Genomic DNA, 27,299 nt, shown 5'->3' with positions numbered 1-27,299 from the left:
TATAGCCCTAAATTATTATTATTATTATTATTATTATTATTATTATTATTATTATTATTATTATTATTATTATTATTATTGAGATTCCAATTTAATGCATTTTGAAGTAAGATTTAGTGGATTGATTAATAGCACTCAACATAATAAAGTCTGTTTACTTTTTTTAGGATAAATAGTAGGTCTACATTTTCTTCATTCCTGTCCGTTTTTATTGTCACTTTGTTCGTCACAATAACACTTGTATAGTATTTAATACATAAATATCAAGAGGATTGTTAGTTTTGAAAAAAAATAATAATACAAGTATAGAGCATATAATGTAGGTACTTTATTTCTTCAAGTACAGTAGGCAGGCCTTCGTATGAAACTTTATTGACGGAATGTGATCCAGTTATATTGGTTTTATAAATCGTATTGTGTACTTATTTTATTATAGTAAGGATAAATAATAATTTCACAGTTTATCATATTTTGATGTATTATTAAGGGTCCGGATACTTATATTTGTGATATTTGTAGCTAGAAACTTAATAGCCTGCCAGCTTGAGCTGCCACAGTAATGGCGTCGAGCGCAACGTTCTATTTGACCTGTCCCGTATGGTTTGCACAGCCACTAATGTAGGGCCTTGACTACATTGCAGGTATGTCTGCAGTTTGAACCCAGTGAGGGCAATATTTTCTCCATCCCCGACATGAAATTATTATTTTTGAGTACAGCAGAGTCGCATTCGCATTGAAAATAATATATATTTGATGAAATTATTATTTTTGGGTACAGCAGAGTCACATTCGCATTGGAAATAATACATATTTCATAATATACACAACATTCGCGGAATATGTCTGCAGTTTGAACCCCGTGAGGGCAATATTTGCTCGATCCCCACATGAAATTATTATTTTTGGGTACAGCAGAGTCGCATTTGCATTGGAAATAATACATATTTGATAATATACACAACATTCGCGGAATATGTCTGCAGTTTGAACCCAGTGAGGGCAATATTTGCTCGATCCCCGACATGATATTATTATTTTTGGGTACAGCAGAGTCGCATTCGCATTGAAAATAATACATATTTGATAATATACACAATTAGAACTAAAAACGAGATGTATATTACTAAAAATTTTACCATATAGATTTCATTACTGTTACAATACCTAATATTGTAATTAAATGAAATGAAGCGTGCCTCATTACGAAATTCTTGCACATTCATTTATGCATGAATCAATAATTTTCAGTTGCATCGCACGCATATTTTGGTGTTTTAAAATTATAGGTTATGTTTACTCTATCACTACTTACTTTATTTTTACATTCGCAATTATGCAATTATAATTAAGCGTAATGTTACGTATGACGACTTGTAAACGCAATTGCAGTTATTCGTTTCATACAGTACTTCAATCTGAAGTCTGATTAGTTAAATATGTTACTAGGACTAAACTAGCGCACATACTCCTTGCATACACGAATTAGTTGGGTTAATTTAGACTTTTATCATGCCTTGTTTATAGGATCAAATGCATTTCAAAAAAAAAATAATTTGAACGGTTTTCACTTCCGAAATCACAAGAACTACCTCAGCGCTAGTAGTCAGTGACATATGCAATGGAAGGGAACAGGAACTGGCCACCCTACCCCCATTATTTCTTGGCTTAGTTGCTTTATGAGTGATGCTTTATTGGTCTTCAGACACTTGACTAAATGACAGCTGTATTGCAATAAGGCAACCTCAAAGCAACCAGATTTACAAGGTTATGTTGTCATGTCAAATGTGAATGTGATAGCACAATTATTCAAATTACAGACCACTGTATTAATATATGTATAAATATATTGCTGAATAATTTTTTTTTACAGCGAAAGAAAGCAGTTGTGTTGAGAAATCTTCACATATAGACTACTAGTTATAGACAATGATAAAGCATTTCCAGAAAATATCAGAAATGCTTAATGTACTCAGTTCAAATTAAGACCATTTGTCTAATTTTGATGTTCTCCAATGCCCCGTCATTCCATTACTACATTATGATACTATATAGGAATTATAGGTTATGTTTACTGTATTTACCTTATAAGTTATTTCTATATCCGCAATTATACATTATAATCAGTGGCGTATACTGGTTAAAGGGTTTGGGCTACCGCTGACCCTATTATTACACAAAATATATCTAACAATTACTTTAATTTTAATTACTATGGTAAAACTAATATTACAAAATTATTACATTATGTTATATTATAAACTTTTTCTTTTGTAATTTCCTTGGGCTACCGCCGGTAGCCCTGGTAGCCCGCAAACTACGCCCCTGATTATAATTAAGCATAATGTCACGTATGATACCCCGCACTTTCAATTTGTATTTTAATTAACTTATTTATTATGATACTGAGTTGTATTGAATTGTATTTATCAACTATGTAGGGGAAGTAATTTACGGTAGGCCTAACCTATGTAGGCTACATTTCATAGGAGAGACTGTGGTGAATTTTCTACCTACAAGTAAGGATGGTAATTGTGTTCTCAAAATAGCTTTCGTTCTCAACTTAAAATGTTGATGCAAACAGGTTATGTTAACATGCTGAATTAAAATTAACACAGTTTTATAATTATACCTGCAACATATTATGCAACAAATAAATGGAACTTATGCACACTTTACACTAAATAAACATTTTAATTGTATTATTTATTTTTTTCTTACTATACTGGGTTGTATTGAATTATATTTATCTACTATCTACCAGAGGACGTAAACTAATATCACAGAAGGTACTGTGCTGAATTTTCTACCTACAGTTAAAGAAGGTAAATGTGCTGAAATGCCATCAATTTAAAGTAAATCAACTATAGTGAATATGATTAATGAATCGAAGGATAATTTATTCGGTGCTTTTTAAAGCATATTAACAAAAATGGTAAAGTAAACCAATAGACAAAAATGTTTGTAATGTGTGAGGCTATGGAACTGATACCTCAGAACAAAGATTATGCATACTTTAAGAAAGCAACTTTGTCAAGTACAAATTCAAGTTCACAGTTAGTATCATAATATGAACATATTATGTAGCCAGTGGGTCTACTGCCGACATGAATGCCACTTAATATGATTTGATGAAAAATTCGCTATTTTTTTTCAGCTTTACATTTGATCTGTTCATAAACTAGTGTAGCTTTATATTTAATTTGTAGGCTAAAGTTGACAGTGTCAGAAGAACTGGCAGTGGAGGAGGGAAGCCAGCAAAAATTACTGCAGTTGGTGAATTGGTATTAGATTATTAAGAAAAAATTCTGCAAGTGTTGCTGGTCTAGGACAGAAAGACCTGATGGCATTGGAAAATAATCAACATTCTAATTTGTAGAGCAACTTGTATTTGAAGCTTTGCTCATAATGCATGACTTCTATTTGTTTGTTTGTTTGTTTGTCTTGTTATGGCAGGTCCCATTATATTTAACAATTCTTCAAGCTTTTCAGCACTCTACCTAAACTGTTCATTATATAACTTATATTAAAATAAAAGAGATTATTGGCACAATACAACTTGAGGGGCTACCATCTGTATGTGACTCAGATTGTACTGGCCAGTCATCACTACTCGCATCTGTGGAGCATCCATCTGCAAACATTGGAAAAGCACAATTTCCTCCTCAAATCCAATCAATTCAAAATTCCAATGTAATTCCCTTTTCATCTGTGAATCTGTACAAGTCTGTAGCTTCTGAATCCCAAGCATTTGTCGCAGGTGACGATCAAATCCTACTGATCAGGTAATTGAAGATATATACCAATAGTATCTCAGGATAATATACAAATTAATGAAGTAGAAGCCATTCCATGTAGCAGTCAATTCAGTATTAGGGACCTGAGGAAACCTACTTCCACTCCACTCCTACCACTCCTAGAAAAGACCACCAGTAGATAGTTCATTGACAGGAAAGAAACTTATGGCATTGTGGCAAGAAAAACAAGTTCTTCAGTTACAAAAACAAGCAACAGAGGATCAAATTCAGTTCCAAAGGATGGAGCATGAATTTAAAGTACCGGTAACATAAATATGAAAGAAGAACATAGAGTGAAGATGAAATTCACAGAACTTCATATAAAAAAATGAGTTTGATCTTGAGATGAAAAGAAGAATTCTTGAACTTGATGTTAGGAATAGGGAATTGGACCTTAAAACAAACAGCTAACTGAAATCACAAGATTTTGAAGTAGTTATGGTGTTTATTTTGTTCAAGTCTATATGTTCTTTTTTATTTAAATTAAAAAATTTAATCTAACATATTAAATCACATTAGGTAACTTCAGTTTTGTAGTGGTTTGGTTTGTAGTGGTCGTAATATGTTATGATGTCATTTTGATATTTTCATAATGCCATTCGGTTTATATCATTCACTGTATTAATAATACCATATTCAACATATCACATGAGGTTATCATGCTACTTAAAACAGAAGCTATTTAAATTTATGTAGCTTCTTAAATAATTGAATAACAAGTTAATCAGTAGGTAGTTTAACTTAATTCCAATTGAAAAACCAAATTTATTGCATGTTATCACCTATCACATAATCTATATATGGCTTATTTATAATATAGTAATAATACATAAGAAAAAAACAGTAGGCTAGGCCTAATTATAACATGACATCAAAATGTTCATAAATCAATTGTTAGTTTCATTTTTAATTATTTTAATAGACATGAACATAATATGAAATATACAGTATATTCCCTCCAGCTAATTTCTTATATGTTTTAAATAAACACACTGCATACTTCAAGTAATTAGTTACTTTCTTTCATTGAAATCCGACATTAATATAATTTTGATACAAATGCAGATATATTTCAACTTGTAACATCACTGCGTAATTAAAATAAAGTGGGATTTTTACATACATTGTGATTACACTATAATGTGTTAAAATATTTGTGTATCAGTAGTAATATTTTATACAACACAGTTATAGTTAAGTCATGTCATCATTAGATTCTATATAATTGCGGTTGTGTTGCATCTAAAGTTACACCACACAAGGTAATAGTCTATGTCAGATTAAAAAAAAAATAACAATTTTAGGTTTAATAATTTATGGTACAAGTTACTGGTACTGCTTAATTTTCAGTGAAGTAAAGTTATAATACTTTTGAAAATATCCAAGTTTAACATGCATAATAAACAATGTTACATGTACTACAGTGAATGAAACTTACTTTATGTTAATTTCATCCCTTTGTTTCACTGATTCACAAACAAATTTTAGTCAGGAACGTACTGATGGATAAGGTGCTGGTAATGCTTAATTTCCAGTGAAGAAAAGTTATAATATAGGTACTTTTGAAAATATGCAAGTTTAACATGAATAATAAACAATGTTACATTTACTGCAGTGAATGAAACTTATTTTATGTTAATTTAATCTCTTCCTTCACTGGTTCACCAACAAATCATATATTGTGTAAAATAGCTGTTGCCACAATTACACTTTGAATTCTGTCCAATTTTAGTCTGATTCCAGTAGCTAAAACAGGAAATCTTCTTTTCTACACCCCATAGCTCCTCTCTACTGGACTTCTAATTAATTTTCGAGGCTCGAACTCGGAAAATATAGCCGTCACTTGGTTCAAACTGTAAACTGAGATTTAAAGGGAGAAGTTCATTCTGTATACACTTTATTTAGATTTTTCGAGCAATTGTATTATATCTGTAATAAATAATAATTTAATTTCGGGGTTCGAACTGTCGACTGACATTTAAAAGAGAGGTTAAACCGTCGACTGTCGACTGACATTTAAAAGAGAGGTTAAAGTGACAGACGTTCATTGTGTAAATATATTCATAAACAATTAATATAATTGCGCTTTTTATGTACCTATAATAAAGAATAATTTAATTTCGGGGTTCGAACCATCGACTGACATTTAAAACAGAGGTTAAACCGTCGACTGACATTTAAAAGAGAGGTTAAAGTGACAGACGTTCATTGTGTAAATATATTCATAAACAATTAATATAATTGCGCTTTTTATGTACCTATAATAAAAGAGAGGTTAAAGTGACAGACGTTCATTGTGTAAATATATTCATAGACAATTAATATAATTGCGCTTTCTATATACCTACAATAAAGAATAATTTCATTTCGGGGTTCGAACCGTCGACTGGCATTAAAAGGAGAGGTTAAAGTGACTGACGTTCATTATGTAAATATAATCATAGACAAATTAATATAATTGCGCTTTTTATGCCACTCTAGTGCAGTGGCGTATACTGGTTAAAGGGTTTGGGCTACCGCTGACCCTATTATTACACAAAATATATCTAACAATTACTTTAATTTTAATTACTATGGTAAAACTAATAATACAAAATTATTACATTATGTTATATTATAAACTTTTTCTTTTGTAATTTCCTTGGGCTTACCGCCAGTAGCCCCGGTAGCCCGCAAAATACGCCCCTGCTCTAGTGTCACCTTCGTAAACTACGCCGTCAATTGCATGCATAAAACCGTCAGACTTCTTTTATTATGGCAGTGCTTTTGAATCCCGTTGTACTTGCATGCGTGCAAGAACGACCTAAGCAGGGACCGCTAAACTTTACAATTGCCTCGACATTGGAATATTCCAGTGATACAGTAGAATTGAATAATTATTTGGAGTTCCGTAAGTGCTTTCAGAGTGGATACATCTTATAGTGCTTATTGTGTGTGAACAGTGTTATTTGAAGACATTTCTATAAATTTAGTTGTGTTAATTTGTAATTCGTTCCTTTCTTTTTTATTTTTCTTCTCTCAATATATAATATTACATACACTCACTGAAGTTTTTTGAATATTAACGAAATACAACGGGGTACACCCCCATCTGTTAGGGATGGGGACCTAAACTCATTACATAACTATACATTAGAGAAAGAAACAACACAAAAAATGGAGACCGAGGAACTAAATTCCACTTCTACATTTAATACACAATCGCAAAAGTTACCGGTAGTATATTATGCACAAAATTCAAGAGGACCATATGCAGTATATGTCCAATCTCAAGACAATAATATAGGCAATTTACACCCACTGAAAATAGGACGATTATTATTTAAAAGAGAACACAAAGATATTCAAGAAATTAAAAGACTGCAGATCAACTTTACAACAGCACAGGCAGCTAATAATTTTCTAGAAGACAAAGTACTAGAAACAGAGAAATTGGTGGCCTTTATTCCTAAACATAGAGTTACTTCCATCGGTGTAATATGAGGAGTCGACACTTCAATTTCTATTGAAGAGATACAAAAGGACATAAATAGTTCGGAAAAGGTATACAAAATAGAACGTTTTTTATAGAAAGATGTATGTAGGGGAAGAGGTGAAATATATTCCAACTCAAACAGTGAAGATTACTTTTGAAGCACAAAAATTACCTTGGTATATTACGTTATACTTTGTTAGATACGAGGTAGAGAAATATAGATTTCCTGTTCTACAATGCAAAAATTGCCAGAGGTATGGACATCACGAAAAACAGTGCAGATGTGTGAAGTGTGGAGAAAATCATACCTTGACTAATTGTTCAAGTTCAAAATTGCGATGTTGTAATTGTTCCTTGGATCACTTAGCGAATAGTGAAAAGTGTGTGATGATGAAATCCCAACTCAATATTAAAAAGAAGATGACAGAACTTAATATATCCTTTCATGAAGCAAGAGAGATTGATTCAAAGCAAGAAAGGTCGTATTCAGCAGTAACGGAAAAAGATTTCCCACAATTGCCATCAGTCCTTCCTAGCCAGACACAATCCACCCAACACTTTCTGACCCCTCTAACACAGAGTACTCCGCGTAAGCGAACACGGATAGATTTACCCACAGTTCCAGGCCAAAGAAACTCCAAAGAAAATCCTTTTCAACATTTCTACAAATCCCAACCGGGCAGGCTCGGTATTCCCACTAGATCTCAGAGACAGACCTTACTATTAGATAGTCCATCTAAAATACATACGGTTCACAATAGTCAACACACCCTTCAAGAAGACGCAACTGCTCCAGTTCACCCAAATACAGCAAATGCTCTATCAATGACATTTATAGATTCAATATTAAATCGTCTAATAAAAGACGTACAGAGAATGGATCCCACGAACACAGAATTGAGCGAGAAACTAGTCCAAGACTATAAACAAAAGATCCTCCTTAATTTAGTACAATGAAGAGTGTTCCTCTTCAGAAGCTATCGATACAAAATTTAAACAGACATAACCTTTCACCGTTTCATAGATTTATATACATATTTATATATATACTTCTTACTGGGTTATTTATACATATTTTCGGTTAGCCCTTCCAAACTCTCCAATGGCAGATCTAAATTTAAAAATTCTGCAGTGGAACTGTCGTAGTCTCAAACATAAAATAACAGAGCTACAAAATTTGTTATCTTTACAAGAGATTGATATTGCAGCCCTATGAGAGACATGGATAAATCAATCCCTTCTACCAAAATTTCGAAATTTTATTTTAAATACAAAGAATAGGACGGACGGTAGAGGAGGAGTAGCAATCCTCGTTAGAAAGGGTATACCATATTCCTTATTACATCTCACAAATATACCACCAGAGGTAGAAGTTATTGGGATTAGAGTGAAAAATGTAAACATAATTAATATTTACCAACCTCCTAATGTTATCTCATCTACTACTAGTTGGCACGCAGTTTTTTCGCAAATACCACAAAACGAACAACTAATTATAGTTGGTGATTTTAATTCCCACCATCCCTGTTGGCACAGTAGCCACACAGATCAAAGAGGGCAACAAATTTATGAGGCACTTGACCTTTTAAATCTTGTTGTTTTAAATCAAAATGATAGTACGCGTTTAATAGCACCTTATGGAGAACAGTCTATAGTCGATTTAACTATTATGCAACCTCCTTTGGCGTTGTATACAAACTGGAGCATTATAAAAGATTCAATGGGCAGTGACCATTTTCCTATTGTCACAGAAGTGGGAGTGTCTTGTTTTAGTAGGAATGTACAGGATACGATTCGGAAGAGAAAAGGAATTGCTCATATTGATTAGATACATTTTTCTACTTCCCTTCAAGATATGTTAAATAAAAAGGAGAACATACCGGTTTCGGAAGGCATATGTGAGATCAATGCGACAATTACAAATTATCTAGATACTGAACACCCTAAAACAAGAATTCTAAACAGTAGATTCCGCCCTCCTCTTTGGTGGGATGAGGATATAAAAAACAACATAAAGCTCAGGAAGGAGTTAACATCTCAATATATTAAAAATATGACGCCAGAAAATTACATGTTACTTAATAAACAATCTGCAATAACGAAAAAACTTATACGTAAGAAAAAAAGGAATTCGTGGAAACAATATTGCAATACATTAAGGAAAGATATACGGTCAAAGGAAGTATGGCAAATAATAAAGACGTTGAAAAATAACAGGACCTTCACAGACTCAACACCACTCAACTGGAAAACAATAGAAGAAATCAAGCAGCACATATGTCCCCTTACAGTAAGTGTTTCTCCATATACCTTTCAGAGTGATCTGAGTTTCAGTGACCACATATTATTACACCCTATTGAAAAAGGAGAAATAGAGATTGTGCTTGAAACAGTTAGGAGTACAAGTCCAGGAAAGGATGAGATAACATATGATATGATTAAACATTTTCCAGACGAAGCATTTCACCTCTTAATTCAACATTTCAATTATATTCTTCGCACACAAGAGGTACCGGATGCATGGAAGTATATATTAATAAAACCAATATCAAAGGCTAATAAAACGTCTGAGGTGCCAGAACATTATCGTCCCATTTCCCTCTTACCATGCACTCGGAAATTATTTGAACATATTTTAAAGAATAGACTTTTAAATTGGCTTCATAGAAATCATCAAATGCCTAGGTTACAGTTTGGTTTTCAAAAAAATTCTTCTACATATGATTGCCTTGCAATTCTTTTAACTGATATTACACTAGCCAGAAATAGAGGGGAGATTACGGACTTAATTTGCCTATATTTAAAAGCGGCTTATGATAATATATGTACTTGGTATTTATTTCAGCAAATGGAAAAGATTGGAATACCGTCTCCGATAATCTGCATAATAGGGAAACTCCTTTCGAATAGACTTGTAACAATTAAATCCCATTTAGAGGATACAGAACCGAGGGAGGTGAATACTGGAATACCCCAGGGATCTGTCTTGAGTCCTTTACTTTAGCCTTACAACCTCTTGAAAAAATTCTCACAACACACATACGAACTGTCATGTACGCCGATGATATCTTAATTTATAAATCAGATAAGTCTTCGCAGAGGTTAGCTTTCGCAATTGGAACAGCAATAAGAGATATGGAAAAATGGTCTTAAACTTCTGGACTTTCCATAAATCCTACAAAAAGCTCCCACATCAGATTTAATTGGACAAGAAACATCACCGAAGAAAGATATCAAGTAGATAACGAGGTCATTCCTTACAAAACGTCGGTTAAAATCTTGGGCTTAATAGTAGATTCGAAGCTTTCATTCACTACGCATATTCAACATATAAAATCCCAAATCCTTCCTAGATTAAATATAATTAAATGCTTAACCAATACATGGTGGGGAGCTGATCCCGGGTTATTGCTATTAATATACAAGACATATATTAGACCAATTATGGAATATGCATGCTTCGCTTTCACTAGTACTAGTAAACGTAATATATCCGAATTGGATACACTTCAAAATACAGCTCTTAGAATAGCTTTAGGCTTAATGAAAACAACGCCGATTAAATCGGTCTTGCATACGGCTGCAATATCCCCAATTTTACACCGTTTTCAATTCCTAACAGATAAGTTTATAATTAAGAGAACGGCAATAATTTCTCATATTCTACTTCCAAAACTAAAATTACTGGGCCGATTGGCTCGAAATAGTCGCAAACTTTTCCTTAATACTCCATTGGTTAAGAGTTATCAGCAGGTTGAAATATTTGTGCCTAATATTTTAAAAAACAAAACCCATCCCAGTTATACTATTCCGTATTTGGCATCAGTCTATAAGATTCCTATTCATTTAAATTTTCTTAATATAGAACATCCAATAACACAGAATAACTCAGCATTATATAACTCTCTATTCCAGGAGAAATTGTCTGCATTCATTGATTACGATCACATTTATACAGACGGATCCAAACAACATTCAGGAGCTGGTGCTGCGTTCTGGATTCCCAGCCAAAATTATTACGAGATATATAAGCTCCCAAGTGAGACTTCTATTTTCTTAGCAGAAGTAATGGCTATTAGACAGGCTATTTTATATTACATTAGTGGAAATAATCGTAGACCGAACAACAAACTAATTATCTTTACAGACTCATTGTCCTTAACATTGGATCTATATACATTAAAATCGAACAAAGATAACTGGTACCTTAATAATATTAGATTCCTTTTATGGAGAGCCCGCCAGCAATTTTTGGACATCACACTTGCATGGATTCCCGGACACTCAAACATAAGAGATAATGAGTATGTAGATCACCTGGCTAAAAGAGCAGTGCTCTCAGGAAAACTGCTAAATATACTGCTTCCGTATAATACCTACACACAAAAACTGAAGCTAAATCTCCAAACTGCAAATCAAACCTGGTGGTTAAATCAAAATTTACAATCACCTACAGATTTATATACTCTCGAAAACAGATGGCTACACGTTCCATGGTTCAATAAATACAAGCTGAAAAGAAACGAAATAGTTTTAATTAATAGATTGAGGGTAAATCATACACTAAATCCGGAAAAATTATTTCTTTTTAAATTAACTTCAAATCCTTATTGTCAATGTGGAAATAGGAGGCCAAATAATCAATATCTTTTCTTTGAGTGTGAATTAAATAATGGACACAGGGAAAAAATGTATGAGGAATTACACCAAAAGAAGATACCTTTACCGACTAATCTTAAAACATTACTAGCGTCGGCAAATATGGACATTATAAGTATATTAATCAAGTTTATTAGACGTAGCAAAATTAAAGTATGAGGAATATTGATTTTTTATGAAACCAAAGAAGATATTGTACTTCACAGAGGATATCATGATAAGTCCGAGACTATAGTATAAATAATTTGAGCTGGCTACATGGACATTTTTTGGTGACCGAGGCCATGAAAGAGAAAGAAGAAGAAGAAGAAGAAGAAGAAGAAGAAGAAGAATTATTTAAGAATAATAGACAGAGGAGGACTCATGTGACGCATACAATTTGTAACAAATGTGACTGTACTTGCATATAAAGTTTTCCAGTGTTTAATTTCGGACAAACATGAGAGCGACTTCATTAACCCTCTACTGCATGAATTATTTTCTCAAATAACGTCGTTCAGCTGTTTTATTGGCGCCATAGACTCATAGATACCAACTTCTTAAATTGTCTTCGACTTTGTCTTCGTCGTGCAACAAATCAAAGGCATCTCTTAAAAACATTAATACGTGAACAATGTGAAAGTGTGTGATTGCGGACATTCCACAAGTATGCTAGTTTCTAGAGCCACAACTATATTGGATAATATTCTAAAATGAAATAAGATAATATTGTCGGTGCTTCAGGAACAAGAAGAAAATTGCAGACTTTCATTAAAAAAATGGGTACCGGTAACAGTGTGTATTTAAATGACATCTGATGAATAACTTTACTGCTTCTACTTCTTTAGAGAACTGTGCATTCCTGTCAGTTTTCTGCTTTCTTAACTGTCGTTTTTCTGTACTGACAGTAGTAAGAAACGAGCTTTGAATGACTTCCGCCGAATTTGGAATAGGCATCGACTGACTTGGACTGCCAACATAGAAAACGAAATATCACTACCTGTTCAAGAGCGCCACACTCAATCGCTTTCACCTTCATCTTGACGATAATAAAAGCCTAAACTAACCTAACGTAACCTGTCACCAAAATCCTAAACTAATCTAACCTAACCTAACTTGTCACAGATTCGCCTATACAAGGCATAACAAAAGCCTAAACTATCCTAACCTAACCTGTTACAGTTTCGTATATGCAAAGCATAATAAAAGCCTAAACTAACCTAACCTAACCTAACCTAACCTAACTTGTCACAAATTCGCCTATACAAGGCATAACAAAAGCCTAAACTATCCTAACCTAACCTGTCACAGTTTCGTATATGCAAAGCATAAGTTAATAAAAGTCTATTCTAACGTAACCTAACCTGTCACTAAAATTCTAAACTAACCTAACCTAACACAGATTTGCCTATACAAGGCATAACAAAACCCTAGAGCGCGCTTCCGTACAGGGGCAGTGGCATTTCTTTAAGGTTTAGAGCCCAGTTTAGGTGTGCGTGTATTAATCTAAAATTAGGTGCTAGAAAATATTGAGAATAGGAGCATATTTACAAGACATTTTTTTTTCGATTAATACACACACACCTAAACTGGGCTCTAATCTTAGAGAAATGCCACTGCCCCTGTACGGAAGCGCGCCCAAACCCTAAACTACCGTAACCTAATCTGTCACAGATAAGTACGTAAGACATACCGGTAATAAAAGTCTAAACTAACCTAAACTGTGATAACACTCCATTTTCTTACCCCTACACACTTCCCTGAGGTATGAAAATGGCCGAATTTCTATCCCGCTGGAACATTGCAAACTAGGTGAAATGTTTGTAATGTCTCATAAGTTATGTTGGTACGAAATGTAAGACTTCTGAAGATACATATATCCATAATAGGAAAAGAAGCATGTTGCGATAGTGGTGGTGGTGGTGGTTGGTGGTGGTGGTTGGTGGTAGATAAAATAATAATTACTGTACTCTAACCACGAGAAAGTCTTTGGGGACTGAGCCGAAGAGGGGTAATGCTGTGAATGAATGTTGATGTCATATGATGTCAAAAGGTCACACACGTGGGTACTCGAATCTGTATTGGCTAGCTCTCACAGCACAAACAATAACATTGATACACACACATATTGATACTACCCCAGTTACAAAATTAGATCTTTGTTAATGTCCTGGTCTTTTAATCTCTCCATACAGGAAATAACATACGCAGAAGAGCGCGTGGTTTTTAAACTGACGTTATAACGGTAATATTATCTATCTACTTCGCTCCAATAGATGACGCAATAGTAAGCACATTCCTTTCACGGTTGATCTCCTGGTTGGAGAACAGTATGCTGATTACTGTCTTATTAATTGTGAACTGGGCAAATCAAACTCTAAGACGTCGGCAGTTCGGATTACTCATATCACTGGACATTTCGGGGGCATTTGACAACGCTTGGTGGCCTAAAATTATGTCTCAACTGAAGAAAAAAGGTTGTCCTAGAAACCTATATAACCTAGTCAAAAATTACTTTAGCAATCGCAAAGTACAACTCACGATAGGAACTACTACTCTAATGAAAGACGTTAATAAAGGATGTCCCCAGGGTTCCTGCTGTAATCCAGGGCTTTGGAATATCTTATATGACGACCTGCTACAGATGGATCTGCCAAATGATTGTCAATTAATAGCATATGCTGATGACGCTCTCGTCCTAATAACAGCTGACAATATAAACTGTATTGAAAACAAAGCCAATGAAACGCTGACTTCCATATCCAAGTAGGGAAAAGAAAACAAACTGCAGTTCAACCCTCTTAAGACAAAAGCCTTGCTGATTACAAGGAAAAGAAATTACGACCTACCACACATACAGATGGACATGAAGGATATCGACATAGTAGAGACACTCTTGTATGTAGGCGTCACTCTCGACAAACGTATGTCTTTTAAGGCACATATTGATTCACTAGTCGCTAAATCACACCAGTTTCAATCTGCTTTGCATAGGGCCACCAGACCAACCTGGGGTCTTAGTCCTGATATATTGCGAACAATATATCATGGCGCTTTCGAACCATTGATATTATACTGTGTCTCGGCATTTCAAAATATACTTCACAAAAAGTGGGTTCAAAATAAATTAATACAAATCCAGCGTGGATTCATTCTACAAATCACGAAGGCTTACAGAACCACATCGACAGACGCAGCCCTAGTGATCGCGGGTATACCACCATTGTTTTTAACAGCCATGGCTAAAGCTGAAATCTCTAACGTGAAAAGAAATGGGATATTTATAGAACAAGAATCATATCTTGAGGTGGAAAAAAGATCACATTTTCAATTAACTGGTCATCCGAAAGATTTTCACCGTGCATCAAATACATGTACAGATCGACATGAATACAACATCTATACTGACGGCTCTCGGTTGCAAAAGGAGAACGACGTCACCTTGGTGAGCTGTGCTTTTGTTACCTACTACAACACTACTGAAGTCCACTCTGCCACGTTCCGCCTGGCGCCCATGTGCTCCGTGTTCCAAGCAGAACTCTTTGCCATCTTGCAAGCAGTGAAATGGAGCATTACCAACGGGATTGACTCATGTATTCACAGCGACTCTCAATCTGCCTTACAAACCATTGACGATAAATACAACTTGCATTCCATAGCCGTCGAAATTAGATCCCTAATACTTAAATTTGAAGGTCGTATTTGCTTAATGTGGGTGCGCGGCCACACAGGTACTGAAGGAAACGAAAGAGCGGATACATTAGCGAAGCAAGCAGCCTCAACCAACTCAGAATATAAATATTCCACCTGTCCTATTTCGTACATTAAGCAGAAGATCAAGCACACAACTACACTCAAGTGGAATACATACTGGAACTCTAGTGTTAAAGGCTCTGTGACCAAGAAATTATTCTTTCCCAATGTACAAGACAGACTATGTTGCAGTCAGTTCTCAACCGACTTCTTTTACACCCAATTTATGACCGACCATGGAAAATTCGGTTCCTACTTTGAAAGATTTAGGATCAAAAGTGCAGAAGAATCTCTGTGCATATGCAAAGAGAATCAGACTGTTGAACATTTGATTTTTCACTGTCCAGTGTTCGAAAGGAAAAGACACTTTTTAAGATATCATATCTCGGACTGCAATTTAAATTACTCCACACCCCTTTACCATTTTCTTAGAAAAAAATGTTGTTACAAACAATTCACAGAGTTTTTACACCACATCCACGCAAGACTGTAGCTGTTAATTGTATATAAATTAATGATGTTATAAAATCCTAATGCACTATGTAAAACAAGGTGTCTATCTTTGGGACATAATAATAGTAATAACAACAATACCTATGTTTGTATTATAGTTTTTACTATTGTTGAGTATTTGATGACAGGTATATAGTTTGTAACCATAAGTAATTTTGTTTTTATTTTTTTTTTACTATCGCAAACCAACTATATAATAGGTGTTTTATTTGTAACTACGCCAATTCTGTGCATTATCTCATTAATATTGCTTAAAATTATGTATTAAATCACAAATTAATGTAATAATCTTGCAATTTCTCTACACCTTCGATTATAATTTCTAATTGTATTTCATTTTGTTTTAACTGAAAGTAATTATTGCATAACGTATTTAGTATTGTTTACTGTCTCTTAATTAGTGTATTTATATTGTAACTATGGTTCACACCTACTATTAATTCTTTAAAATTGTGTATTATCACTACATAATGTATTTCACATGTAACAAACTACAACCCTAATATACCAAAGGTAAAATAGGGTTTCAATATTTGGATAACAATAATAATAATATAATTTACTAGTAGCTAGAGTAAATAACGCCAAGCACCGCTATTAAATATACCCAAGAGAAATGGCATGCAGAGCATGCCCCGTTTGTATGACGTCACGATTCTGCTATCCAGGCCGATAAAGAACTTATAGCGAAGGCCCCAGCAGACCCTGTAAATGAATGAGTGTATGCCCTCTTGTTCTCTTTTGTATCCACTGTCCACGCAGAACTACGTCTTTCTCCTCAGGAGGTACCTTTGAGTGATAACTCTGGAATTTTTTTTTCTTGTTAGAAGGGAGGGAACATCCCACGCACTACGACCTGAGGTCTATTGTACACCCCCTATATGGGATGAGTTGCGTGCCCACCGATCCTGTATGCACACCGACCTAACCACTTGACCCCCTTAACACCTGGTCCCTACAGCCAACAGAGTCCATGTACCACTCCTGCTCCGGCAACCCCTCCAAGGCTCCCTTAACGGTCCGAGGCGGAAGTCCTCCACAGAGAAGGTTTGCCCCGGGTTCCATTGCAGAAGCTATCCATCATCACTTGAATACAATCCACAGAGGCCGGTCGAGAGAGCCAGGAGCTTCGGAGGGCTGCCTGTAGAGCGATCTGAAAACCAGAAGAAGTAGCGGGATGATGAATGAAAGGATGATAGGGGAGGAAAGGAAGTGGCGAAGTTGAGTGGGGTTCCAATTGCCTGATAAAGTTACCTGATATTCATCCATAGGAGTGAGGGAAAAACCCCGAAAAAACCTCACCCAGGCAACTCGTCCCGACCAGGAATCGAACCCGTGCCTGCTGGATTTAGAGTTAGACTCGCTAACCTCTCAGCCACAATGGTGGACTAACTCTGGAATTAACTGTCACTGTCTTGGTGGAGTGGAAGAGAAGGCCTGATGGCCTTAACTTTACCAGAATAAATAAATAAGTTAGGTAGTAATAATAATAATAATAATAATAATAATAATAATAATAATAATAATAATAATAATAATAATAACTATTATTATTATTATTATTATTATAAATAACCCACACTTGTTCTCCTTGTCTCCTTAGCAATTAGTTGGAGCAAAGACTAGAGAATCATGTAGACCATTTCTTTTTAAATGAGAGCTTCCGATCTTAACAAATCAGTACATACTGTATACTCTTTAATAAATTTCCTCTTATGTAATAAAGAAAATTTTCTAACTAATTCAGCCATACATAGCACTAATACCTGCAGAAAGAATGATTTTCATACACCATCATCAAATTTATCATGCTATCAAAGAGGAGTGCGTTACATGGCAATAAAAATTTTCAATGGTCTTCCTGAAGACATTAAGAATCATAACCAAAACTCTGCATTATTTAAGGTAAAACTAAAAAAAATACTTAATATCTCACACTTGTTATTCTGTAGATGAATTCTTGACATTTCACAGTACTGTGTAAATGTTTTTAATACTATTAAATGGTAAACATATTGCATTGTATAATATGTTATTGTTATTAAGGTACCAGTATTAATTCTGTATATATTTCATATTATTTGCATTTTTATATGTTAAACGTAAGAATTGGATATGTTAGGCTGTATTCTATGCTATAAAGTAATTGTAAGATTATTATGGAAAAAATTAATCTATCTGCCTGCCTGCCTGCCTGCCTGCCCGCCCGCCTGCCCGTCTATCTGTCTTCGCCTTGATCGTCTTGTATTTTCTTTGTTTTTGTATTCCCTATTTTCTCCTTGTATTTTGAGGAAAAAAAGTCACATTTGTTCGTACCAAATTTTCTCTTTAAAGGACAAAACTAAAATTCTTTCAAACATCTATTTTCATAATACACTGCTCTCTTAAACTGACTGAGCATATTGGGAATTCAATCAATAGATTTCCTAAAATAGGCTATGAAAAGTTTCATATAAAACAATGGAAGATAAAATTAATGTGCATTAAATTGTGAATTATTTGAAAGAAACATCATAATTATATTCTGTGTGACAATGTCATGAACTGTGAAGGAACGAAGGTACTTGCATATCATATGAAATATACACTGTCTACATATCGAAATAATGGTCTTTATACATTGGGAGGAAAAAACAAATCAAGAAAAACATATATTTTCGCTGCCAAACACTTCACCATTCTATTTCATCACATTCCTCTTAAGCAGTGGGGTGTGGTGCACAAATATTTATTATGATTATATTTATCATATTATTATTATTATTATTATTATTATTATTATTATTATTATTATTATTATTATTACACCCTATTATTATTATTGGCACTAACTACGACATAACTATTTATATATGTTATATAGGTATAGATTTACATAATTTTGTTAGTCAAGAAATTGCAGTTAATCAGTTTCCTATATAGGTCCAGTAATAGCAAAGTAAAGTGTTCAATTTCTATGCAGCACACCATAAATAATATTGTTTTCACTATATTACGTTTTATAACACAGTTCACACTTTCACAAACATTCGATACGTGTGTCGTCTCATCAGCCTTAACTGCTAAAAGTCAGCAGCATTCTTTATTTCTTTGAAATCTCATCACGGCATACATCCAAAATGGCTTCAAGGATTTTGTGCTGTATAGTGTTTGATGTGTGCTTTTAAACACTGTAAGAGTGTGTCTAATTCAGAACTAAAATTGACAAGGCCAAGAAAAATACTAGCATTTAAAAAAGTGTTTCCGTCTTCGTGTCCTCTTAAAGCCAACTCAGAAGCTCCACAAAACCACACGCACTTATCTGTTCTTGGTAACTTCATCATTGTGAAGTTCGACAGTCTCATTGAATCCAATTGTGTCTGTATGTTTGTTTGACCCAAAATTGCTAATTTAACATCATTGTTGAGTGTGCAGTTGAAGAATAGTGTTTTTATTTCTTTCATTCATGTGCTTCAAATCAATCATACCTACAGAACGATAATCAAAATTATTTAGATACTACGCACAGTCCTAAATTCAAACAGAAAAATAAATAAAATTCATAACACGTAGCCTACTTGTTTTTGTCAATGAATGTTTGCCGCCGAAGAATAGGCAAGGAAAACAAAATACAGCATCTTTTATATTGCAGCCACATATTGTATTTTTCGTAAGTCCGAATGTTGAATTTTCTTGTCACTTCTCTATTACTGTTCTTCGTCACTTATAATTTTAATTCCTGTGTACGTCTACCCATCTTCTTTATTTTTATCTTTTCGTGTAAAGTTCTTACAGAAAATTACATATTTAAAAGATTTTGCACACTATTCATTGCAATATTTATGATAGAACGGGCCAACAGCTACTGCAGACAGCTTGAGAACACATCTGAAAGTGCTCCTAACCCCCCCTACGCACTCTGTATTGCCTTCCTACCATGCTCCAAAGCCTGCCAGTGAAACAGTACTACTGCGCATGCTCCAATGGAACAGTGTGCCGCAAGTGTCGAGCGGTAAACGTAAGTCCCAGGCATCAACAAGACCAGTACACGTGCAGTGTTATTTTTACATAGTAGGCCTATTATAATAAAGAATTATGTCGCTCACATAGTCTATTGCTGCCATTGATATAACTTTAAAAACATGTGTTATTTGAAGAGGTGGTGCACTGCTCCTGTGCTCCTTAACAGAAATCGCCACTGCTCTTAAAACATTCAACTTCTTATGTAGGGTTCCAAAACAATTAACAAGTATGAAAAATACGTTCGTTTGTATCCAGGCAGTAATATTAATGCAATTTTTACACACCAAAAAATGTTGTAAAGTGAGTTTTCAATACATATCATTACAGCTTTAAAGAAACTATTGAAATAATGTCTATAAACTACAAACAAATATTATATGTAGGCTACAGATAAACTAGGTTTGAAGATTATGGCTATAGAAACAATTGAGACAAGATACACACGTATGGAGTGTTGACAAATTTATACAGATGGATCTACTTTTATCATATTCAGGAGGTGCAGAAACTGGGATGAATATGTCCTGTATTTTCATTTTACTATTATGTAGGAGAATATACAACAAATTTTTAAGTTACTGCTATTTACATAGGCCTATTACTTACAAATGGCTTTTAGAGAACCTGGAGGTTCATTGCCGCCCTCACATAAGCACGCCATCGATCTCTATCCTGAGCAAGATTAATCCAGTCTCTACCATCATATCCCACCTCCCTCAAATTTATTTTTATATTATTTCGCCATCTATGTCTAAGCCTCCCCAAAGGTCTTTTTCCCTCTGGCCTACCAACTAACACTCTATAGTTTGACAACTTCAAGTGAAACCCTGTAAAATACGCCAACTTCTGGAATCTCTCTCTTTCTTTCTTCTCTCTCCCTCGCTCCTCGTCATTCAGTCACCAATCACCATGTAAATATCTGAGAGGGTTTGTGTGGCATCGCGACCAATAGAAGAACCATTCTCCAGTATTACCACAATAACGGATTCTTCATTTTTGCCTTGACTGTCGGCTAGGAAGGTTCCATTATGCTAGAATTGCAGGCAACTAGTCAACCTTTTAATGCTTTTGTTAGCAGATTTGACAAATTGTGAGTGGACCTGTAAGTACAGAGTGCATAGTGTCTCTCCCTTCCCCCCGTGCTTTCTCACTTGCTCCTCCCCAAGACAGCCAGCGCTCACGTAGTAACTCGGTCAGGGTTTGAGTTCGATTTGTCAATCTATATATGCATTTCTGGCTATTTACATATTATGTTTGCAAAATCTCTTATATAGATTAAATAAATTCTAATTATCAGATTGAAGAGCAGCCATACAGACTATAATCTTGCAACAGACCACAAAAAAGGCTGAAATACAAGATTATAAAAAAAGATGCGTTATCTAACTAAACTACAGAAAAAAAATAGTTGATTCCTTCCCATTGTGACATAAGGAAAATGAAACAGCAGACTTTTGGCTAAAAAGGGAACTGAAATTTTACAACAATCCAATAACAGACTTCCATTTTATACTGTAAAACAACTAAGCAGAAGTAAATTCAGATCTGCCCAAAACAATAAAATTCGGATGGAGCAAATGATACTACCTGGAAATTTTGAATGGTTAACCCCGAGATAATCCCTCAAGGGCCACATAAATCAGGTTGATAACAAGTCATGTCACGATTATTTGACAAGTCACCTGAATAGGATAGAAATTTCCCATACATCAGCCGGGGTACGGTATTGTGTGATGCAAATGAAGAAATGAACATCGAACACATCAAGGAATGCAAAACATTGCTACAACAAGATAACATTGTACAAAAATATTGAGGTACAAGACAGCGATTGACTTATTGTCAAGTGCCTAGGGACTGGAACAACAACAATATATCACCTATATAATCTAAGTACAACATTCGTATAAAAATATACAACATTCAGAAAGGTAAACATTACACTGCAACCAGACTTGCAATCGAAGTTCATGCTGTAAACATGCTGTGTTCCTATGTGGGCTGTACTTTGTAACTTGGGTGCACAACCCGAGTCTGTAGCTTCAATAAAATCGATTAGGCACGTTACCAGGGGCCTATTTAGGCCTAGGCAGACTAGGCAGCTGCCTAGGGTGGCTAGTACTGATAATTTTTTTTTTATTTTTTAAATTTTATTCATAATTCTTTAAAAGAGTACATGAACTTAAAGGCACAATGAAAAAGATATCAATAACATTGGCAACAATCAGTTAAAATTTAATCAACAGTCTGCCAAGGAAAAATGACAGTTTTTCAATATTAGTGTCACAATGCAATCATTAGTACTTTTTTCAATGTTATGCCCTCTCACTGTGAGAGTCTCACATAATAACATTAAAGAACTTATGGTATTATATTATGATATGTTAGGAAGGCAAATCTCGTTGCTCGCAATATACTGTAAGCTTTGTGATGAACTGATCAGAGACGCCGCTCGTAGAGTTGCTAGTATCAACACTCAGTAATCCCCATTCAGACTTAATTTCAAAGAAAATACCGCCAGTCATTATGGCCAGCCAGCCGGACGCTTGGGAGTTCAGTTTAATTTGAAACAGTAAAGAGTGCAGTTGTTTTGTACCTAGGTGATTTATATTTTAATTTTCATTATAATGAGTGACAGTCGGAAAAATCTCAGTGGTTCTCAATACCGGAAACACCTCTGATTGAGGTTCTGACTGATATGTATATCTATTACCAGACAGTACATCTCATTTGACGATATGTGTCAGAGGAAGAACTGCATCTAAAATCTCATTAGTGTAATATGTAGCTAGTTAGCTTTGTATGCAATGGAGGGGGAAAGGAACTGGTCACCCTACCCCATTATCTCCTGGCCTAGTTGCCTTATGAGTGATGCCTTGATGGTGTCACTTGTGGAGTCCAGACCTGTCTTCGAACAGTTGACTAAACAACAATACCGGAAACTCGAGAAAGACAAGGCAATAAAAAGAGAGGAAATTGTGAGAAAAAGTGCAAAAATATGTGTTATTTAAAAAACAAACATAGCCAGCTTGGTCCAGTTCGAGTCCAGATACATCAGGGTGTAACAATGTGGCGAACAGTAGGTACCGAAAATAGTGCAATGTGTGGTTTATCGGAGTCAGACATTTCTGATATTAGAAACAGTAATAATAATGAGGAATCAATTATTGATCCAAATGACGCTTATGGGGCGAAATAAGGGGCAGAAATATTTTTCTCTCCCCAGAGGCGCCAAGTAGCTACATTCGCCCCTGCACGTTACACACCGGATGATGCAAGAAACATGATGCATGGCACATGGAGCGTGACACATAACTCCATGTTATTTGATGTAATGAGTCATTCAGTATGGAGTCATCAGATGATGAAGATCTTCTGCTATTGTCAATAATAAGAATGCGAAGATAAAGGCATAGGTTTCGGATTCATTGGTTCAAAACGTTGAAAATCATGGTACTTGTAGTGTTTTTATTGGTAGAGTTAGCACAGCATCCAGACAAATTCGCAGAATATTATAGAATGTCCAAAGAATCATTTGAAGATACGACAAACTGTGAATATTCCTAATAGATGGAAAACATGTATGAGTATTACACAAGCACATGGACTTTTCACTCTGATTTCTGTTGAAGACTTGGGTAGAAATAGTGTTGGTGCTAGGGTTGCCAACTATTTTTGAAGAAAATACGGGAGACTAAGTGGTCTACAATATTTGACATAAAAAATTGAAAAATTATTAAATTCAGTTAGCGGCACTGAAAACAATTTTATTCTACATTTTGGCAGTTAGGCTTAAATTAAAGTATTTTTTTTTAGATATTTTACCTAGCGTAATAGTTTCAAACAAATTGTAAAAATTTCCTACATGAGTAATTGAAGTTGACTGTGATTTGCAGTTCTGATTTGATTAAAGTGTCACTCTCCTTTTTCGGACATCTGAGGATTGCGAGACTTCATTTGTGAGTATAAGTATATATCAATGTTAACAGTATTAAAAAAAGCTTGTTGAAATTGGCCATAAAGTCATTTAAATATGTGCTCCTGCATATATGACTTACCGGTATATGTCTAAAATGCAGGTAATAGGTCATTGATGATATAATGAGGAGAGTTCGGCTGGCACCATGGATCGTGTCCCGGCATACCTCAGTTGGAAAGAGCGCTCAGCACGCAGAGTTGAGATGTCCTGGGTTCGATTCCCGGTGCTGGAATGAATTTTTCTCAAAATTAATAGGTATCTACATGTTGACTAGTAACAAAAAATAGTAGTCTCGATTATTCAATGAGGATGGCGACACCTCATATATGAATGTATCTATATATATATGTTCACTTACTTTTCATAAAAGAAAACACTCTTTGTATAAGCTTAGCTGCACATTTCAGTGCATCTCTGGAACAACAGAATCCATCATATAAATCACCTTCAACCATATAAAAATTAAATGTTTCAAATAAATTTTTATATTATGCAAAAATAAGGGAGAAAAAGGATCGAAGAGAAGAAAAATACGGAAGTTGGGAGACTGTTAAAAATTGGGGCTAAATACGGGAGAGTTGGCAACACTAGTTGGTGCTGTGCTGCCCATTATGAACACAAGATAAACTAAACTTTCTTCTATTTCACTGATGAGACATTTCCCTTGTTGAAGCATATGATGCGGTCATTGCCCAAGATCATATTGACAAAGGAGCGACGAATTGTTAACTATATGCTATCCCGGGCTAGAAAGAATGTAGAATGTGCATTTGGGATGTTATGTTCTAAATTTAAAGTCCTGGTCACAGCATTTAACTGTCAATTGGTATCATTATCAAGTGTGCACGTATTCTGCACAACTTTTTGAAAACAAGAGAAAGAAAAATGTGCCAACCTACAGTGGAAAATATTCCAGACTTTGATGCCACAGAAGTTCGAAATGATTTCCACACACCGTATGATGACTGACCTACAGATGAAAATGTCTATACGAGGGATAGGTCAGTTTCTTATTTTTTTAAGTCTAGCATAGCTCTTCCTTGGCAATTAATTCTCAGTGACTTAATAAAACTTATTATGAAGTGGGACATTTATATTTTAAAACAAATAAATAAATGAATGAATACATGTACGAGAACTAAATAGCTACTTTCCCGGACAATCCTATTTCAGTTTATGTTTTACGTCTGCAGCTATCTCCGCCCAAATTTTATCTGTGAGATTCTTCCTTGAATAATAACTGGATACCTCTCCATCACATTAAATTTCTGGTAGTCCATCATGATCGGAAAGTGTACACTGACAACTGAACTCTGGGCTATAGTGGCCAGGTTGCATGAAGTACAACACAAAGAATCAGCATGTTTTATCTTGGTTATGATGCAAGGCACATGCATTATGTTGCCTGTGTCTTGCATTATCTGGCCTGACTAGTAGCACCTAAAGGCGTTCGTTTATTCTCCTTTGATGCATGCTTAATGTTCCATGCATACTACTTCATGTGTCTGTATCGACTGGTGTGTATCAGTGGCGGCTCCTGCGTATTTCTTAAGAGGAAAGAAGGTAACAGGACGAATTGACACCTCTTTGAATGAAACATGCTACAAATTAGCCAACATGCATACATGTAAGACCTGGTAGTGTTGGGGTTGGCCTTCCTTTCTGTATAGCAATAATCTGTTCTTGTAAACTGAGTTTCCTAAATTTTTCATAAAATATAATGTTTTCACTTCCATTCATTGTTGAATAATTGCACAAATTAACAATTACAAGGAAATTCACCTCGCAGCATTTTTCGAGCACACTACAGCATCACACGTGTTGGAAGAGACTATAGCTACTAACACGTAATCGGAACTGCGGAAATGGGAATGGGATATAATCTGAGGAAAGCGAGAACACTGCACCCACCCACGTGGTCTGTGTTGCCACATGTACATTTTACAAGTTCAGTATCACATGCTTTTGAAGAATATCAGTTCTTGTAAAGTCATACTACCATTATTGTTCAAAGTTGCCGGTGGCCAATTTTTTATGTTAAAAATGTTGTAGTTTGGAGTACCTACTTTCAATTTCAAATATATTTGTACAAAACTGACAACTTGGCTGTTGCCCTGTCTAATAAACAATGAATAGAAGTGAATTTCAGGGGCCAAAAAGATCTGTGATACCAACGCAGAACTAACTTCCTCTCTGTTTTATATAAACACGACTTTAACTTTCAAATATCCTTGAAAGTTTCAAACCATGAATAGTAGCCTATATAAAGTGCAATGAATAATATTTTTGATTTATAACTTTAGAAAAAAAGTTTATACGGTGTCTTTCATAGCGTTGCGTTAAAACCATTTTATTGTGCCTCCTCCTAGATGTGTTATAGTCTGGTTGAATGCAAGATCGTTAGATGGCAGCGGTAGCGAGCTTGCTGCACGACCAGTTGGTTTCTATTTCCCGCTCATGACTGATTCAGAGGAGGATCTCCTCCCTCTCCATTTATTTACTCGCTTTAAAACTCTGCTTCTTTCTCCGGCCACTAGTGCGCTGTTGTCTATGTGTGCTAACTGCAGTAAAGGAGGAATGGCTTGGCTTTCCTCCACACAAACAATCTCGCACCTTTCTTACAGTTTCTAGCAGCACATGAGCGCGCATCGTTTAAAACTCGATCAACCGAGGTTTTCTTATAGCTGTGAACTTAAAAATTATCGAATCTTCCTTGAATTTCAAGGCACATATTTTATTTGGTATTTACTTTCGAAAGAAGAAAAATGTGAGGAGGACGTTCCTCCTCTGGTGTGTATCCTATTTTACTTGAACTGCTGTGTTCCATAGCTTGTCGGTTTTTCGCCGTGACATCAAAAGAGGTTTAGCATGCTCGAACTGCATTAAGTGTGGTTGTGCATATAACATTTATTTAAGTCTTCATCAACAGTGAACATAGAGTGCATTGAACAAAATACAACACACTTTAATGAATAATAAAAGAAATTCTGTAGAATGCAAAATATTTAAGGCATTCCAACAAAACTCTGAGGAATAGTACCACAAGAAAATGACCGTCATTCTTCCATCTCTCTGAGGGGAGAAAGCAAAACTAAAGAAAATCACAGGAATAACGAAAGCAGATATGTATAAATGCAGTGGTGAT

General features: G+C 35.0%; 1 long non-coding RNA gene across 1 annotated transcript in view; it reads left to right on the top strand.

Annotated features, from left to right (window-relative positions):
- Positions 1 to 612: 612 nt before the first annotated feature.
- The window catches only part of LOC138693713 (uncharacterized), a 150,041-nt gene continuing 123,354 nt past the window's right edge, over positions 613 to 27,299 (top strand). Inside the window, exon 1 of the long non-coding RNA XR_011330396.1 lies at positions 613 to 641. This is a non-coding gene — a long non-coding RNA (uncharacterized lncRNA). The remainder of the gene's footprint in view (positions 642 to 27,299) is intronic.

The sequence above is a fragment of the Periplaneta americana genome, unplaced genomic scaffold, assembly GCF_040183065.1.
Source record: "Periplaneta americana isolate PAMFEO1 unplaced genomic scaffold, P.americana_PAMFEO1_priV1 scaffold_18, whole genome shotgun sequence".
In the NCBI taxonomy this organism is placed as follows: domain Eukaryota; kingdom Metazoa; phylum Arthropoda; class Insecta; order Blattodea; family Blattidae; genus Periplaneta; species Periplaneta americana.
The sequence above is the reverse complement of the archived record's forward strand: the minus strand, read 5'-3'. Positions and strand labels throughout refer to the sequence as shown.